The sequence below is a fragment of the Aegilops tauschii genome, chromosome 4 (genome assembly GCF_002575655.3).
Source record: "Aegilops tauschii subsp. strangulata cultivar AL8/78 chromosome 4, Aet v6.0, whole genome shotgun sequence".
Taxonomy (NCBI): Eukaryota; Viridiplantae; Streptophyta; class Magnoliopsida; order Poales; family Poaceae; genus Aegilops; species Aegilops tauschii.
The window spans coordinates 31276131-31296293 of NC_053038.3; positions in this window are offsets into that span (position 1 = coordinate 31276131).

Genomic DNA, 20163 nt, shown 5'->3' on the forward strand with positions numbered 1-20163 from the left:
AGAACCACGGATGGCATCACGCCCAAATACGCCTCACAATAGTAGGCGAAGATGGACAAGAGAAGGATGGAGTTGGGATGGAGATGCAGCGCCTGCAGCCTGTAGTGGCCGAGGACCTCATAGAAGAAATTGGAGAAGGGAGGAACCAACCCAGCGGCGATACTGCTCGTGAAGAAGGGGAAGAACATGCTCCCCTCGGGCTCCGGCACGTCGGAGGCAACCCGGAGCTTCGTCTTCCCCCTCTCGTTGCTCTCCCCCACCGTCAGCAAGCGCGTGGCGGCGAGGCTCTTCTCCGAGACGTTGGGCACGTCGAGAGCAGGTTCGTACCAAGCCGGTGACACGGAGGGCTTGACCTTGCGCGGCGCCATTAGTCGCTGATGCAGGAGAAGATGGAAGCAAATCTGAGGATTTCGGAGGCAGGGCGCAAGAAAGGGGATCTGAGCAAGGCGAAGGGAAGCAGTGAAGACAAGCGCTGCCCACGCCAGCCTTTTTGTCAAGTCAGGCAGTTGCCGAGGCAGCTTGGGGAAGCGGAGATGCCCGCATCCAATCAACCGCCACACGTCGCCCAAGGCCACAGGCTATTGGGGCCCGCGGTGCTCCGTACTTGACATTTGGCTTCGCCTCGAAGCCAAGCCCGAGCGCGCCTTGGGCCCGGGGGCTACTGTCGGCGTTCTGGGAACGGGGGTCCCCAGACTTGCCTGCCTACGGCCCACGGCGTGCCTGTGCTAGCAGGCCTGTACGGCCCATCTTCATCAACAAGGCATTCAAGACCCTCGCGAGGGGCCAAGCCTCGCGAGGCGGACGACGCAAGACCTCCTCAGGAGCGGCCTCGCCAGGTATGCTCGCGAGGGGCGGAGAGATCAAGGCAAGGCAAACCTCGCGAGGTTCTCGTGACGTGAGCCATGACGATCGAGACCAGGCGGGCGCCAGCGCGCGCAGCGTCCTTGTTTCCTCTTTGATGCTAAGGAGGCAAGCGCAGGTGCGGAGTACCGAGGCATCAAGCAAAGGTTTCCATATCAGTGCAACGAGACCAGGACCAACAGGATGGCAAGATGGAGGTCACCATGGAGCCCAAGGCGGCGTCACCACCACAGCCTTTTGCAGGCGAAGACCACTTTTGTCGGGATAAGCTGTACTAGCTGTCCCCTTTCAAATTGGACGTTGTTGGCTCCCTTCCCGCTCAATATTTGGGGAGAGGACGAGGGCCTCTATAAATAGGACTAGCCACCACAATAGAAAACGAACTGAGCCTGAGCTCATCGAATCCACACACACACACAAGTTCGCCAAGCACAAGAACACCTCAACCTCCGGAGGCTGTTCTTCCCCTTGTACGGTTCATCCTCAGCCAAAGAGGCAATCCACCACCACCACACTGGAGTAGGGTATTACACCACAACGGAGGCCCGAACCAGTATAAATCTTGTGTCCCTTGTGTTATGAGTTCGTCGAGTAGTCCGTGAGATCTTAGCAAAACTAGGACGTGGATCGGTAGGGGGAAATCTTCGTGCGCACCCCAGTGTTCGAACCTTGAGGGTTTTGCCGGAACCCGTGATCCGACAGTGCTGATCATAACACCTCTATTAAGATGCTTAAAGAAGTTATTTTTCCGATGTTTGGAGTCCCTAGATATTTAATGACTGATGGTGGTTCACATTTTATTCATGGTGCTTTTCGTAAAATGCTTGCTAAGTATGATGTTAATCATAGAATTGCATCTCCATACCACCCGCAGTCTATTGGTCAAGTAGAACTTAGTAACTGAGAGCTCAAATTAATTTTGCAAAAGACTGTTAATAGATCTAGAAAGAATTGGTCCAAGAAACTTGATGATGCTTTATGGGCCTATAGAACTGCATATAAAAATCCTATGGGTATGTCTCCGTATAAAATGGTTTATGGGAAAGCATGTCACTTACCTCTCGAACTAGAACATAAGGCATATTGGGCCATTAAAGAGCTCAATTATGATTTTAAACTTGCCGGTGAGAAGAGGCTATTTGACATTAGCTCTCTTGATGAATGGAGAACCCAGGCCTGTGAGAATGCCAAACTGTTTAAAGAAAAAGTTAAAAGATGGCATGACAAAAGGATACAAAAGCGTGAGTTTAATGTAGGTGACTATGTGTTGCTATTCAACTCTCGCTTAAGATATTTTGCAGGAAAACTTCTCTCAAAATGGGAAGGGCCTTACGTTATCGAGGAGGTCTATCGTCCGGTGCCATAAAAATCAACAACTTCGAAGGCACAAATCCGAAGGTGGTGAACGGTCAAAGAATCAAACATTATATCTCAGGTAATCCTATAAATGTTGAAACTAATGTTATTGAAACCGTAACCCCGGAGGAATACATAAGGGACACTTTCCAGAATGTTTCAGACTCCAAAAAGGAATAGGTATGTGGTACGGTAAGTAAACCGACTCCAAAACAGTTCTAATGGCAATTTTTCTCTGTTTTGGAATATTTAAGAAAATAGGAAAATAAGAAGTAGTCCGGGAAGGACACGAGGCGTCCACGAGGGTGGAGGGTGCGCCCTACCCCCTGGGCGCGCCCCTGCCTCGTGGGCACCTCGTGTGCTCTCCGGACTCCGCTTTCTTGCACAATACTTCTTTTGGTCGGTAAAAATTCATTATATAATCTCCCAAAGGTTTTGACCACCGTACCATGCAAATATCCTCTATTTTTGTTTCGAGTTGTTTTTCTGACAGATCTAGATCACCATGACGTCTCCAAGTGCCCCCAAGGACAAGTTCTTCGAGAAGGTTATCAATCCCTACCTCGCGGAGGTGCTGCAACACCCTAAAACCATTGAGATGCATGATGGGTTGCTGCACATCCGCGATGTCGAGGGACCAAGGAGGACCGGAAGCATGGATACAAGACTCGAAGCAATGGAGCAACAAGTTTTCAAGTGCCAAGGGATGGTGGAACGTGGGCTCAACGCCAACCACGTGATGATCGCGGAGTTTACCAACAACCACAAGCTAGATGCCAAGAACATTGGGGAGACCATCTTCAAGCTTCACGAGAAAATCGAGCACCTCCAAGCCCAGATCTATGACCTGCAAAACCAAAACTGTGAGTATGAATATAGATTCAAGAGGATGAGTTTGGCTGCAGATTTGAGGATTCCGGAGACTCGATCATCCTTCTATGATGGTGAGTCTATGCCTTGGAAGATGGACGACAAGCCTTCATCATCAACAACTCCATCATCACCACCCCCGAGGAAAGAGATATAATCACATGGGTATGGGCACTCCCCTTGGCAACTGCCAAGCTTGGGGGAGGTGCCCCGGTATCGTATCACCATCACACTCCTATCTTTACCGTTTTTCTTAGTTCGATCCTTTTAATAATATCTTGATCTAGTAGAATAAAAGTTTTAGTACAATCTAGTTTTGAGTTTTTCTTTATGATCCTTCTATGTAATCGAGTCCGTGAGCTATATATAATAAAGATTAGTGCTAGGTCAAGGGCTTGATTATCTTGCTATGATCGTGAGGGATTTAAGAAAAATAAAAGAATAAAAAGGAATAAAAGAGATCAAATTGATCTTATGGAGAGTAATGACTTCACATATAAATAGTATGATGAATAAAAGTTGATGAGAGTTGACAAACATGGTTTTGGTCATCGTTAAGTAATTAAGAAAGAGAGGTTTTCACATATAAATATACTATCATGGACATCTTTTATGATTGTGAGCGCTCATTAAAATATGACATGCTAAAGAGTTGATGTTGCACAAGGAAGACAACGTAATGGGTTATGTTTTCTTATATCTAAAATAAAGTATATTGTCATGGATCATCCAACATGTTGAGCTTTCCTTTCCCCCTCATGCTAGCCAAATTCTTTGCACCAAGTAGAGATACTACTTGTGCTTCCGAATACCCTTAAAACCAGTTTTTCCATGAGAGTCCACCATATCTACCTATGGATTGAATAAGATCCTTCAAGTAAGTTGTCATGTTGCATGCAATAGAAATTGCTCTCTAAATATGTATGATTTATTAGTGTGGAGAAACTAAACTTTACACGATCTTGTGATATGGAAGCAATAAAAGAGACGGACTGCATAATAAAGGTCCATACCACAAGTGGAAATATAAAGTGACGTTCTTTTGCATTAAGATATCGTGCATCCAACCATAAAAGCACATGACAACCTCTGCTTCCCTCTGCGAAGGGCCTATCTTTTATTCTTGTCTTATGCCTTATGCAAGAGTCATGGTGATCTTCACCTTTCCTTTTTACATTTTATCCTTTGGCAAGCACCTTGTGTTGGAAAGATCCTGGTATGTATATCCAATTGGATGTAAGTTAGCATGAACTATTATTGTTGACATTACCCTTGAGGTAAAAGGTTGGGAGGCAACACTATAAGCCCCTATCTTTCTCTGTGTCCGATTAAAACTCCATACCCATAAGTATTGCGTGAGTGTTAGCAATTGTGAAAGACAATATGATAGTTGAGTATGTGGTCCTGCTGAAAAGCTCTTATATTGACTCTTTCCGATGTTATGATAAATTACAATTGCTTCAATGACCGAGATTATAGTTTGTTGGTTCTCAATGAAGTTTCTGATTCAGACTTTACATTGTGAATAGATTATTACTTGAGCATAAGAGGTCATATGACAATATCCATATATGTTGTTGTTATAAGAATGATCATGGTACCGTCATGTCCGTATTTTATTTTATCGACACCTCTATCTCTAAACATGTGGACATATTTATCGTTATCGGCTTCCGCTTGAGGACAAGCGAGGTCTAAGCTTGGGGGAGTTGATACGTCCATTTTGCATCATGCTTTTATATCAATATTTATTGCATTATGGGCTGTTATTACACGTTATGTCACAATAATTATGCCTATTCTCTCTTATTTTACAAGGTTTACATGAAGAGGGAGAATGCCGGCAGCTGGAATTCTAGGCTGGAAAAGGAGCAAATATTAGAGACCTATTCTGCACAGCTCCAAAAGTCCTGAAACTTCACGGAAGTTATTTTTGGAATTAACAAAAAATACTGGCGAAAGAATCCACCAGAGGGGTGATGACCCACAAGTATAGGGGATCTATCGTAGTCCTTTCGATAAGTAAGAGTGTCGAACCCAACGAGGAGCAGAAGGAAATGACAAGCGGTTTTCAGTAAGGTATTCTCTGCAAGCACTGAAATTATCCGTAACAGATAGTTTTGTGATAAGGTAATTTGTAATGGGTAACAAGTAACAAGTGTAAATAAAGTGCAGCAAGATGGCCCAATCCTTTTTGTAGCAAAGGACAAGCCTGGACAAACTCTTATATAGAGAAAAGCGCTCCCGAGGACACATGGGAATTATCGTCAAGCTAGTTTTCATCATGCTCATATGATTCGCGTTCGTTACTTTGATAATTTGGTATGTGGGTGGACCGGTGCTTGGGTGCTGCCCTTTCTTGGACAAGCATCCCACTTATGATTAACCCCTATTGCAAGCATCCGCAACTACAAAAGAAGTATGAAGCACGGATCATGGTTTGTTTTTGGACGGGGAAGACAGTTGATGTGGTCTATGTCCCAGCTCACCGGGCAAGACATCGGTTGTGTACCCGGTGACGCAATGGCGGTGGCCTTCAGGGAACCCAAGTGATGCATGCAAGTCAAATAGGGTGGTGTAGCACTTTCTTGGAAGTACCCCAATTAGTAATTGTCCCAACGAAGAGCAGATGAGAGTATTTATAGTGGCGCTTCTGTCATACACAAGGTGTCACGGTTCTTGTGTGAAGTAACTGCTTCAGCTTATGCAAATATCGTCATTGTCCTAGTAAATGGATAAACCAGAGTAACAAGACAAAAGGTTTATAGTAACGAAGGTAAAAACTCTTATAAGTAAATAACATAAATGAAAGTGAGGGCGGTGTTTCTTGCAATGAAGAGATTAGGTGCGGAGAGATTCAGTTCATGATAAGAATATATATCAAGTGTGTCAGTGCGATAGTAATACCAGTTACCTTGTATTATACTATAGTATTTCATATGTGTGTTCTGTAAATTTATGAAACTCCTCCCCATGGTATTATATTTCATTCTATGGCCATGCTTCACCATTGCGACAGAGTGGTCGTTTCCACAATTAAGGTCATTGGACCGTAACCAAGCGTTAGGTTTAATGGATCACCGTTATCTCATATTGTTTTCGGTCCTCGTAGATATCTCCATCTGTCACGTCAGAGGTCACAAATTTCCTAAACAATATGTGTTACCTGTGTAGGTCTTGAGATCGTGTTGCCTGGGCCCTTAAATTGGACAACACGCATAGGGTTCACCACAGTATAACAACATAGTAGACATATCATTACTACAAATACAAATGACGACATATAGATTAGTCACAGATGAATCTTACCACTCACCTACATCTCCCACGACTGTGGGGAATTACTCATGCATCATAAAGAAGAAATCTATCACAACAGAGATAGATCCCATGAAAACCATATCGATAATACCGGGAGGATCCACAATAAGATGAAATGGATAATTCAAATAGTCTTGATCTCCAGATGAGATTGAATAGAGTTAAAATTGTTCTCGCAACTTGGAATTCCTCTTACAATAGTGAAGGGGCTGATGATGATGGAGATGAAAGGACCAAAACTAAGAAGATCTCCAAAGGTTCTTCGGATCACCTCTTCTTCTGTTCTGCTATGGTGGCGGCGTCTAGGGTTCTCTTTTCCCCTGGGTCCCTTCACGAAAGGGTCTTGTATAGACGTGATGGATCTATTGACACTCCATACAACCATTCATACGAGCACTTGTGGTCATATGGAACGCCGTCTTTCGAGGCGCTGCGCCTGGTGGCTTGAGTGTATACATGGAAATTGCTCCAGTTGGCTTGATTTGCAGTGTTTCTCCTTGGTTTCCTTCCATATATGACATTTCCTGCCAAACAATGGAAAATGGATTTTCTTCTCTTTCAAGGTATTAGCATTAGAAATATCCGAGAAGTGGCAAAGATCCGGTGAAAACCAAATAAGAATCACTCGGAAAACATCACAAATTCTCGAGCCATCAACTCCCCCAAGCTTAAAACTCGCTTGTTGATAACCCACAAGTATAGGGGATCAATTCTAGCCTCATTCGATAAGTAAGAGTGTCGAACCCAATGATGAGCTAAAGGTAGAACAAATATTCCCTCAAGTTCTATCGACCACCGATACAACTCTACGCGCGCTTGACGTTCGCTTTACCTAAAACAAGTATGAAAGTAGAAGTACTTTGTAGGTGTAACGGGATAGGTTTGCAAGAATATAAAGAGCACGTAAATAAAAATTAGGGGCTGTTTAGATAAAGACGCAATAAAGTTAGTATAGCGAGTGTGGAAAAGTGGTGGTAGGAGTTGCGAAATTGTCCCTAAGCAATTGACTACTTTACTAGACCGATAGCAAGTTTTATGTGGGAGAGGCCACTGCTAGCATGTCATCCCTGACTTGGAATTCTATGCACTTATAATTGGAACTATTAGCAAGCATCCGCAACTACTAACATTCATTAAGGTAAAACCCAACCATAGCATTAAGATATATTGGTCCCCCTTCAATCTTGTATGCATCAATTTCTATGCTAGGTTGAAGCTTCTGTCACTCTTGCCCTCCAATACATAGTCCTATCAACATACAACTAACCCTATGGTGTGATCCACGCGCGTGCTCATATGATGGGCACCAAAGGACAACAACATAACCACAAGCAAATTAAACCAATCATGGCAATTCACCAATTACCGATAGGACAACGAAAATCTACTCAGACATCATAGGATGGCAACACATCATTGGATAATAATATGAAGCATAAAGCACCATGTTCAAGCAGAGGGTACAGCGGGTTGCGGGAGAGTGGACCGCTGTAGATAGATGGGGGAAGGTGGTGAAGATGTTGGTGAAGATGACGGAGGTATTGGTGTAGATTGCGGTGATGATGATGCCCCGGCGGCACTCCGGTGCCACCGGAAGCGAGGGGGAGAGAGCCCCCCTCCTTCTTCTTCCTTGACATTCTCCCTAGATGGGAGAAGGGTTTCCCCTCTGGTCCTTGGTCTCCATGGCATGGGAGGGGCGAGAGCCCCTCCGAGATTGGATCTGTCTCTCTGTCTCTCTTTGTTTCTGCGCTCTGGGATTCTGCCCTTTCACCGTTTATTATATATCCGGAGATCCGTAACTCCGATTGGATTGAAACCTTCGCCGAGATTTTTTTCCGAAAATTAGCTTTCTTGCGGCAAAAGAATAGCAGCAACCGCCTTACGAGGGGCCCACGAGGGTCAGGGGCGCGCCCCCTGCCTCGTGGCCTCCTCGGGCACCGTCTCGCGCTGATTCTTCCTCCCATATTTCCCAAATATTCCAAAAATATTCTCCGTCCGTTTTTATTCCGTTTGGACTCCGTTTGATATGGGGTTTCTGCGAAACATAAAACATGCAACAAACAGGAACTGGCACTGGGCACTGGATCAATATGTTAGTCCCAAAAATAGTATAAAAAGTTGCCAAAAGTATATGAAAGTTGTAGAATATTGGCATGGAACAATCAAAAATTATAGATACGACGGAGACGTATCAGCATCCCCAAGCTTAATTCCTGCTCGTCCTCGAGTAGGTAAATGATAAAAAAGATAATTTTTTATGTGGAATGCTACCTAGCATAATCTTGATCATGTAATCTAATCATGGCATGAATATTAAGACACGAGTGATTCAAACCAATAGTCTATCATTTGACATTAAGACAATAATACTTCAAGCATACTAATAAAGCAATCATGTCTTTTCAAAATAGCATGGCCAAAGAAGGTTATCCCTACAAAATCATATAGTCTGGCTATGCTCCATCTTCACCACACAAAATATTCACATCATGCACAACCCCGATGACAAGCCGAGCAATTGGTTCATACTTTTTAACGCGCTTCAGCCTTTTCAACCCTCACGCAATACATGAGCGCAAGCCATGGATATAGCACTATGGGTGGAATAGAATATGATGATGGAGATTGTGTGGAGAAGACAAAAAAGGAGAAAGTCTCACATTGACGCGGCTAATCAACGGGCTATGGAGATGCCCATCAATTGATGTCAATGTGAGGAGTAGGGATTGCCATGCAATGGATGCACTAAGAGCTATAAGTGTATGAAAGCTCAAACTGGACACTAAGTGGGTGTGCATCCAACTTGCTTGCTCATGAAGACCTCGGGCATTTGAGGAAGCCCATCATCGGAATATACAAGCCAAGTTCTATAATGAAAATTCCCACTAGTATATGAAAGTGATAACTCAAGAGACTCTCTATATGAAGGACATGGTGCTACTTTGAAGCACAAGTGTGGTAAAAGGATAGTAACATTGCCCCCTTTTTTGGCGGGCTTCTTTGGCCCCCTTTTTTTATTTAGGCTTCTTTGGCCTCTCTCTTTTTTGTTGCGGCAATGCTCTAATAATGATGATCATCACACTTTTATTTACTTACAACTCGATACTAGAACAAAGATATGACTCTATATGAATGCCTCCGGCGGTGTACCGGGATGTGCAATGATCTAGCGTAGCAATGATATCAAAAAATGGACAAGCCATGAAAACATCATGCTAGCTATCTTACGATCATGCAAAGCAATATGACAATAAATGCTCAAGTCATGTATATGATGATGATGGAAGTTGCATGGCAATATATCTCGGAATGGCTATGGAAATGCCATGATAGGTAGGTATGGTGGCTGTTTTGAGGAAGATATAATGAGGCTTATGTGTGATAGAGCGTATCGTATCACGGGGTTTGGATGCACTGGCGAAGTTTGCACCAACTCTCAAGGTGAGAAATGGCAATGCACGGTACCGAAGAGGCTAGCAATGATGGAAGGGTGAGAGTGCGTATAATCCATGGACTCACATTAGTCATAAAGAACTCATATACTTATTGCAAAAGTTTATTAGCCCTCGAAGCAAAGTACTACTACACATGCCCCTAGGGGGATAGATTGGTAGGAAAAGACCATCGCTCGTCCCCGACCGCCACTCATAAGGAAGACAATCAATAAATACCTCATGCTCCAACTTCGTTACATAACGGTTCACCATACGTGCATGCTACGGGAATCACAATCCTCAACACAAGTATTTCTACAATCCACAACTACCCACTAGCATGACTCTAATATCACCATCTTTATATCGCAAAACTATTGCAAGGAATCAAACACATATTCAGTGATCTACAAGTTTTATGTAGGATTTTATGACTAACCATGTAAATGACCAATTCCTGTCATCTCTCTAAATAGATATAAGTGAAGAAAGAGAGTTTAATTCTTTCTACAAAAGATATGCCCACGCTCTAACAAGTATAAGTGAAGCAAAAGAGCATTCTACAAATGGCGGTTTTCTATATGAAGAGAAACATGCAATCCAAACTTCAAATGATATAAGTGAAGCACATGAAGCATTCTATAAAGCCATACTCAAAAGATATAAGTGAAGTGCAAAGAGCATTCTATAAATCAACCAAGGACTATCTCATACCAGCATGGTGCATAAAATAAAAGTGAAACTAAATGCAAAAGACGCTCCAAGATTTGCACATATCGCATGAACGAAACGAATCCGAAAACATACCGATATTTGTTGAAGAAAGATGGGATGCCTTCTGGGGCATCCCCAAGCTTAGACGCTTGAGTCTCCTTGAATATTTAATTGGGGTGCCTTGGGCATCCCCAAGCTTGATCTCTTGCCTCTCCTCCTTATCCTCATATCGAAACATCCTCGATCTTCGAACATTTCATCCACACAAAACTTCAACAGAAAACTCGGTAAGATCCGTTAGTATAATAAAGCAAATCACAACTCTAAGTACTGTTGCAAACCAATTCATATTTTGTTTTTGCATTGTAGCTACTGTAATATAACTTTTCCATGGCTTAATCCACTGATAGAAATTGATAGTTTCATCAAAACAAGTAAACTATGCATCAAAAACAGAATCTGTCTAAAACAGAACAGTCTGTAACAATCTGAACAATCACCATACTTGTGATACTCCAACAATTCTACCAAAATTATGAAAAATAAACAATTTTTATAGAAAGACAGTGCAAAAAGTTTCAGAACCATTTGACGTTCCAGTAAAAATGTAAAATCGCGCACTACAGCCAAAGTTTCTGTCCTGCACCGTACAAACAAACAAGCATTGTAAATATCCTAAAGGCAAACCTTGGCACATTATTTTTATTATACAATGGAATTGTACAAGGGGATAATTATTTTTGTTGGAAAGTTTCTGTAATCAAGATTCACAAAGTTTCCGTGAGCATGAACAAAGTTCAAGGAGCTCCCCCACTTCAACAATGCTTGTCTCTCTCACTTTCACTTTCCTTTTTGAAAAAGTTTTGGGTTCCCCTCTTTATTGTTTTGTTTTTAAACTTTATAAAAGCACACAACAGAAATAAATGACTCTCTAAAACTTCCGGGTTGTCTCCCTGGCAGCGCTTTCTTTAAATCCATTAAGCTAGGCATATAATGCTCAAGTAATGGATCCACCCGGATCCCAAGGTATATCAAAGCCAATTTTGATTAACAATGATTTGTAATTTAGTAGTGAGCACAAAGTAACATATATCATGTAATGACGAAGTCTAACTCTCTTCCTATGCATCGGCATGTCATAAAAGAACAATTCATGCACACAAAGTAAAGGCCAGTGCATAGTATAAACAGTTTCTTGCAATTTTATCATATTGGAAACATAGAGGGGTGGAGATAGTTCCTCTCTCATAATAATTGCAAGTAGGAGCAACAAGTACATGCATATTATATCTATCAAAATCATCATGTGTAATAGTAAAACGCAACCCATCAATATAATCCTTAATAAGGGTAAACTTCTCCGATATAGTGTAGTTGGGAGAATTCAAAAAGATAATAGGACTATCATGCGTGGGTGCAATAGCAACAATTTCATGTTTAACATAAGGAACTATATCAAGTTCATCTCCATAAGAATAATTCATATTGGCATCTTGGCCACAAGCATAGCAAGCAACATCAAAAAGGGATAGTTCAAAAGAATCAACGGGGTCATAACAATCATCATAGCATTCATCCTTCGGTAAGCATGAAGGGAAATTAAACAATGTATGAGTTGAAGAGTTACTCTCATTAGAAGGTGGTCATGGGTGATCAATCCGCTCTTCCTCCTTTTGTTCTTCGCTCTCCTCCTCATCTTTTTCATCCAATGAGCTCACAATGTTATTAATTTCTTCTTCCATAGGCTCCTGCAAAATATTAGTCTCTTCTTGGACAGCAGAGACTTTCTCAATAAATTCATCAATATTGGAATTGAATTCATAATTCTCATAGCAATATTTAAGGATAGCTAAATTTTCAGGTCTATAAACAGCATCATAAAGATTTTCACACTCTTTGAACAAAGATTCAATTTCATAAGCACCCATAAAAGCAACAAATTCTTCTATTTATTCCACATCATAGTAATCATATATACCATTAGCATAAGAAGCCAAGGTTTTATTATCATTAAATTTGCATAAAAAGGGAAGGTGTGGAGCCTTCACCCTAGAGCAACAAGTATAATCATAACTCAAGCATACTTGCCGAGCATACCACTTCAACATATAAATTTGATCCCATAATAGTTTCTCTTTTTGAGTTAAGCGATAATCCCTAAAGTATTCACGTTGATCCAACGTGTCTCCCATTACCAGATTGAATGGGGTTTTCTCAGGATTATCAAAGTAGTACATGATATCTGTCACATAACGAGCATCGAGGGTTTTAGGAGGTTCCCCATCTCCATGAGTAGCAAGTAAACCTAATTTTTTTTGGTATTTCGTGTTCCATATCCATAACTAAGGATAAAGAACAACTAAGAACAGCAAATAAAAATTACTTAGTGATAAAGCAAACAAGCACACACGAGAATATTCACCCCACACTATTGCTCCCCGGCAACGGCGCCAGAAAAAGGTCTTGATAACCCACAAGTATAGGGGATCAATTGTAGCCTCTTTCGATAAGTAAGAGTGTCAAACCCAACGAGGAGCTAAAGGTAGAACAAATATTCCCTCAAGTTCTATCGACCACCGATACAACTCTACGCACGCTTGACGTTCGCTTTACCTAAAACAAGTATGAAACTAGAAGTACTTTGTAGGTGTAACGGGATAGGTTTGCAAGAATATAAAGAGCACGTAAATAAAAACTAGGGGCTGTTTAGATAAAGACGCAATAAAGTTGGTATAGCGAGTGTGGAAAAGTGGTGCTAGGAGTTGCGAAATTGTCCCTAAGCAATTGACTACTTTACTAGACCGATAGCAAGTTTTATGTGGGAGAGGCCACTGCTAGCATGTCATCCCTGACTTGGAATTCTATGCACTTATGATTGGAACTATTAGCAAGCATCCGCAACTACTAACGTTCATTAAGGTAAAACCCAACCATAGCATTAAGATATATTGGTCCCCCTTCAATCCCGTATGCATCAATTTCTATGCTAGGTTGAAGCTTCTGTCACTCTTGCCCTCCAATACATAGTCCTATCAACATACAACTAACCCTATGGTGTGATCCACGCGCGCGCTCATATGATGGGCACCAAAGGACAGCAACATAACCACAAGCAAATTAAACCAATCATAGCAATTCACCAATTACCGATAGGACAACGAAAATCTACTCAGACATCATAGGATGGCAACACATCATTGGATAATAATATGAAGCATAAAGCACCATGTTCAAGCAGAGGGTACAGCGGGTTGCGGGAGAGTGGACCGCTGTAGATAGATGGGGGAAGGTGATGAAGATGTTGGTGAAGATGACGGAGGTGTTGGTGTAGATTGCGGTGATGATGATGCCCCGGCGGCACTCCGGTGCCACCGGAAGCGAGGGGGGAGAGCCCCCCTCCTTCTTCTTCTTCCTTGACCTTCTCCCTAGATGGGAGAAGGGTTTCCCCTCTGGTCCTTGGTCTCCATGGCGTGGGAGGGGCGAGAGCCCCTCCGAGATTGGATCTGTCTCTCTGTCTCTCTCTGTTTCTGCGCTCTGGGATTCTGCCCTTTCACCGTTTCTTATATATCCGGAGATCCGTAACTCCGATTGGATTGAAACCTTCACCGAGATTTTTTTCCGAAAATTAGCTTTCTTGCGGCAAAAGAATAGCAGCAACCGCCTTACGAGGGGCCCACGAGGGTCAGGGGCGCGCCCCCTGCCTTGTGGCCACCTCGGGCACCGTCTCGTGTTGATTCTTCCTCCCATATTTCCCAAATATTCCAAAAATATTATCCGTCCGTTTTTATCCTGTTTGGACTCCGTTTGATATGGGGTTTCTGCGAAACATAAAACATGCAACAAACAGGAACTGGCACTGGGCACTGGATCAATATGTTAGTCCCAAAAATAGTATAAAAAGTTGCCAAAAGTATATGAAAGTTGTAGAATATTGGCATGGAACAATCAAAAATTATAGATACGACGGAGACGTATCACTCGTTCCCGAGCAAGCGAGAAATCAAGGGAATGAAAAAGGAGCTTGATTGACTAGGAAGAAGTTTTACCATCTTGAGAGAATATATAATATCCATCTTCTCTTATCCTGCAATTTCATTCAAGAAAATTTCCACATTTGAATAGCTGCACTTAAGCTCGTTGCCTAACCACGTGTAGTTTTCTACCACTAGTTATAATTTCTCGAACCAAATTTTCATAGTTAACCAACTATTTAGGCAAGCGTAATCATTTCTTTCTTGGATGGGTATTCATCTTAAGTTCTTTACAAAACAAATAAATTAGGGGGTTTCGGAAGTTAAGAGAGCAAATAATTCAAGCATTTCATTGACATCCACAAGTACCTCCTAGTCATGGCTTTCAAACACTTCTCTCGATCATTATCCTTTGGAACTTCAACTCCCGGTGACAGGGTTATACCAAAATTTACTATATGCAATTTGGTTCCACTGTGGCTTAATTTTGCTCATGTCTTGCTCATGGTAGAGGCTTCTTCGTTGGGTCGGACACATACAAATCTTGATGAGTATTTTTACTTGCATTCGATATGTCTGGTGCCCTTCAAGAAACTACTTGATCCAGACTGCCTCCTTTCGAAGCTACTGAAGCAACAATATATTTTACTTGAAACTAGTCCAAACCACAACTCCGCCATTTATGATGAAAACATAGTGTGGTTGAGATTTCTAGTTATCTATATCAGTCGTGAAGCTTTCATTGGTGTAACTTTTTACAATGAGCTCTTCATCTCCCCCATATACAAGGAGCATGTCATTTGTCCTTCTTAGGTACTTAAGAATATTTTAATAGCTGCCCAGTGAGCCGCTCCGGGATCACTTTGGTACCTGCTACTAACACTTAGTGCATATGAAACATCTGGTCTTGTACATATCATAGCACACATGATGGGTTCAATTGCCAAAGCAAATGGAACTCCACTCATCTACACGCGCTTATCAATTTTCTTGGGACATTGATTCTTGCTAATTGTCATGCCATGTGACATTAGGAGAAAATCTTTCTTAGCATTCTCCATTTTAAACCTCTTTAAAAGCTTGTCAATATGCATCCTTCGGCCTAGCGCAATTAGATGTCTTGATCCATTTTTATAAAAAAAAAATATGCCCAATATATAAGCTGCTTTGCCCAAGTCTTTCATCGAAAACACACTTTTTCAATGAATCTTTTATTACGCTAAGACACTTTACATAATTTTCAATTAATAATCAACATATAAAATTAGAAATGCTATAGAGCTCCCACTAAACTTCTTGTATACACAAGCTTCTTCATCAAAATGTTGATTCCATCTCCTCAATGATTTCTTTAAATCATAGATAGACCTTTGAAGCTTACACACCTTCCCGACATCCTTAGGATCGACCAAACCTTTAGTTTGACATCCATCTACTATATCTCGTAATCGAAATATGCAGTAATTGTGACAATAATCCGCAGGGATTTACCATTGCTACTGGTGAGAAAGTCTCGTCATAATCAACTCCCTCAATTTGTGAAAACCCTTTCGCAACTAGCCTTACTTTGCAGATAATAGGAATACTATCTGTGTCCGTTTTTCTTATGAGGACCCATTTACATTGTATGAGTTTTACACCCTCCGGACGCTCAACCAGGTTCCGAACTTGATTCTCATGTATCAACTCCATTTTGAATTTCATGATGTTAAGCCATTCTTTTGAGTTGGGCGCCGCCACTGCTTCTCTGTAGTGTGCAGGTCCATCTTCCTCTAAGTTGAATATTTCATTGTGAAACCACTTAGTAGGTTTGCTAACTCTTCCTAACCTACGTGGTTCAGTTACAGTCTTTAACTTGAGTTTCTACAGCCGGTGTAATAACTCCTAGCTTAGTTATGCGAAAATTCGCACCTTTTTAACATTTTTACACAAAAAAATTATTTATAAATCGCACCACTTTTTACATCTTGTACATTTTTTTAATTCACGAACATTTTTACAAACCTTGAAAAAAATCAGAACCCACCAATATTTTTTTAAATAATGAACAATTTTTAATTCTAAAGCTTTTTCGAATTTGTAATCTTTTGCAAGTCACGAACATTTTTTGAAATCGCAACCATTTTTTGAAACTCGTGTTCATTTTTTTTTTGAAATTTGTGATTTTTTTTAAAAAACTCACAAATGATTTTTGAATTTATGAACATTTCATAAATTTAGGATTTAAAAAAAATATCAGCATTGTTTCAAAGCGTGCACATTTTTGTATTGACGAATATTTTTTGAATTTATGAATTTATAAAATTCGTGAACATATTTTCAAACTCCCGAATATTTTTTAAATTCGCTAAAATTTTAAAATTCGTCAATATTTTGAAACTCAATTTTTGTTTTAAATCCTGATCATTTTTACGAGGCAAACCAAAAAAACTGAAATATAAAAACAGCGATCGCTAGTGGCATCGCCTAAGCGTAACGTAGCCCATATAGCGCGGTAGTCGCTGCCGCTTGTAGCGGTTGCTGTACGTTTCGCTCGGTCATTCTTTTTGTTTTCCTTTATGTTCTTTGTCTTTCCGAGGTTTTCATTTTATTCTTCATTTTAATTTGATTTCTTTGTTTTATCCTTTTTTGTTTTAATTTTTCTTTCATTATACTTAAGGTTTTCTTTCTTTCTTTCTTGGTTTTCTTCGTTTTCTTAGGTTTTTTTGCTTTCCTTTTTGTTTCTTTGTTGGTTTTTATCAGTTTTCTATTCTTGGAAAAATGTCTACTTTTGTTTCAGTACACAATGTGCATTTTTATAGCCACGTGAAACATTTTTTATACACGTTGGACATTTTTAAAATACATGATGTCAACATTTTTCGAATATATAGTAACATTTTCTAAATACATTTTTTAATGGCAACAAACATTTTTAAACTACGCAAACAATATTTTACAATGTATAAAATTTCCTAAACTCTTAAAAGTGCGTGTGCACTAAAACGAAGACTCGAGCACACGCCGTGATGGCCGTCCGATCCGCCGCGATCCGCGCGCGGTCGGGCCCAGGTATAACATGGTCGGGGCGAGGGCGAGCGTTTCGTCGCGTGGTGGTGGGCGTAGGTGGAATACGGTCGAGACGAAGCGACTCGCCTGGGTGGGGCCCGCCATTATCTCCTCTCCCGCAAACGGCTCTCTCCCTCATTCGGCGGTGTGGGCGGTTCCTTCTTCCCCTCTCCCTCGCCCAAATCGCCCCAAATCGAAGCCTCGCTGCTGCCCAAATTCGTCATAGTCCGCCACACATCGGTTCTCTCGAGAGGCGTTCGGCGTCGCAGGTGGCCGGCGGCTGGAGTTGCTCTACCCCGCGGCACGCTGGCCGCGGGGAGCGGCTCTCGCTCGTGAGCTCGGCGACCGCGCAGTGCTCGACTCGCAGGGGTGGCGGACGGTTGCGAAGTGAGGCTGACCTCATTTTGTGCGGTGGCGAAGGAAGGAGAAGGTACGTTGACGCGATTTTAACCCCCACCCCTGCTCTCATCTCTCCATTTCTGGCGATGGGAGTTTCTCCTGTTCGTGGCGTTCTGTCTAGGAGCAACTAGTGCTTCTATCGATTTGCTAGTCTATTTTATGGTCGAGGTAGGTTTTCCCCCGTAGATCACGATGTTTTGGGCAGCGGCGTTGGTTAGGTTAGGTACTGGGTATGAAATCCCCCCCTTAATCTCCATATCCGTCCATGTTTGTTAATGTGAGCGCCGGATTCGTGTGATTTCGTGGTCGAACTAGTTTGAGGGTTCGTGTCCTCCCTCAGCCCTCACTTCACCCCGTGTAGATGCTATTTCAGCGTTTTTTGCTGGTGATTTTTTTTGTAGCAGGCTAGTTTATCACCACCACCAGGCAAGTCATGACACGGGGTGTTAGTAGGGTTTCTCGTGAGCGGGCAAGTTCATGCGAACCGTCAGGAAATTTTATGGCACACGGGTGTTTTGTTAGTGTTTCCTGGGACCAGGCAAGTTAATGTCATTTGTCAGGCAACTTATGTGCACACGGTTGTTTTATTTTTTGTGTTTTACTGGTCTGGGGCAAGTTCATGTCAACAGTCAGGCAAATTATGGCAATGGTTTTTTTTGTTGATAGGAGTGTCATGAAATCTTCCAACGAGATTCAGATAAAATGTTTACAGCAAGGTGAGAAGTAAAGTAGGATCAATTGTTTGTAGGTTGATGCTTGGCCGAGTTGGATTGCCAAAATTTCACGTTCAATGAACGGAAAAAGGGAGCTACTCCTCCTATGTTTATAGTATCACATAGGTAGGTGACCAACCAAGGGACCAGGATCCCTGCGGTGGCGCGAGTGAGATCGAATCAACCTCACCGCTCACTTGCAATCAGAATTCGATAGGCTACGAGGTTTGTACAGCATGGTGCACGGGCCCTGCCGTCCTGGCCGGGACCCGAGTTGTACCATACTCACCATGCCACCTATTTATATCCACGTTCCTCTCACTCTTCTTCTGGACCAGGCAAGTTAATGCCATTTGTCAGGCAACTTATGTGCACATGGTTGTTTTATTTTTTGTGTTTTACTAGTCCGGGGCAAGTTCATGTCAACAGTCAGGCAACTTATGGCAATGGTTTTTTGTTGTTGATAGGAGTGCTGATAATCAAACTTTTTTTCGTGTTGATAATCAGATGATTGCTAGATAACAAGGCATTTTCATCCTAATAATCAGGCAATTTGCATGCTTATAATCAGACTTTTTTCCATGGTGACAATATTTTTGGTATGTAACTGCTTTTTTAAGCTGCTTTTTTTTACAGGTAAAGATGACTAAATAAAGTAAAAAGCGTGATCAACAGCAGTCAGCAGAGTCACCGCTTGGCTCGGTTCCACCTCCCTCTCCCGAAGCTGAACGGGGGCTATTCCTTCTGATTTTTGCTACGTAAATAGCACTTTGCTTTGGTTGCTACTTTTTTTTGTTAAAGAAATTTGTGATTTTATTACAGGCACCTACAGCAGAAGAGCAAGGTGGTTCAACAACTCATGTTTACAAACGCAAGCACCAGAAGCGGGTCATAAACTGGGGGAAGCGGCCTGCGGATATTGAAAGCAACGAAGCAGAACCAGTAGGAGGTGATTATGAAGCTGATGTTACACAAGATGAACAACCAAAGAAAAAAAAACCGGAAAGTGACTGAAAATGAGGTATCCCTCCCCCCTGCCCCTCCTCCTTCCGCGACCATATGACTACAAAGTCTTTGTTTTCTGACCAGCATGTTAGTTTGCGTTTTTTTAGCTACTAGCAACTAGCAAACAGTACCATGGGAACAAAATGTGGAGTTGCATTTCATGTTCTAGTTTTCACACATAAGTTGCCTCCATTTTTTCCATGTAGCAGCAACTCATGCAGTACATGCATCTCAAATCCTTTTTATTTTTGTAAGCTAGGTGGGAGGCAACTTTTTTCGTGGTCATGTCTCGGCAACTCATGCTGCATGCACACCTAGCAAACAGTACCATCCCAAAATCTCATATTAGGAGGTGTAGGTGGTAGGCAACTTATGTGATCCATGCATACATAATTTGCACCCTTCTTGTCAATTAAGAAAAAAGGAATTGGAATGCCTTTTTCCCATGTGCCACGTGGTACAGATAAAATC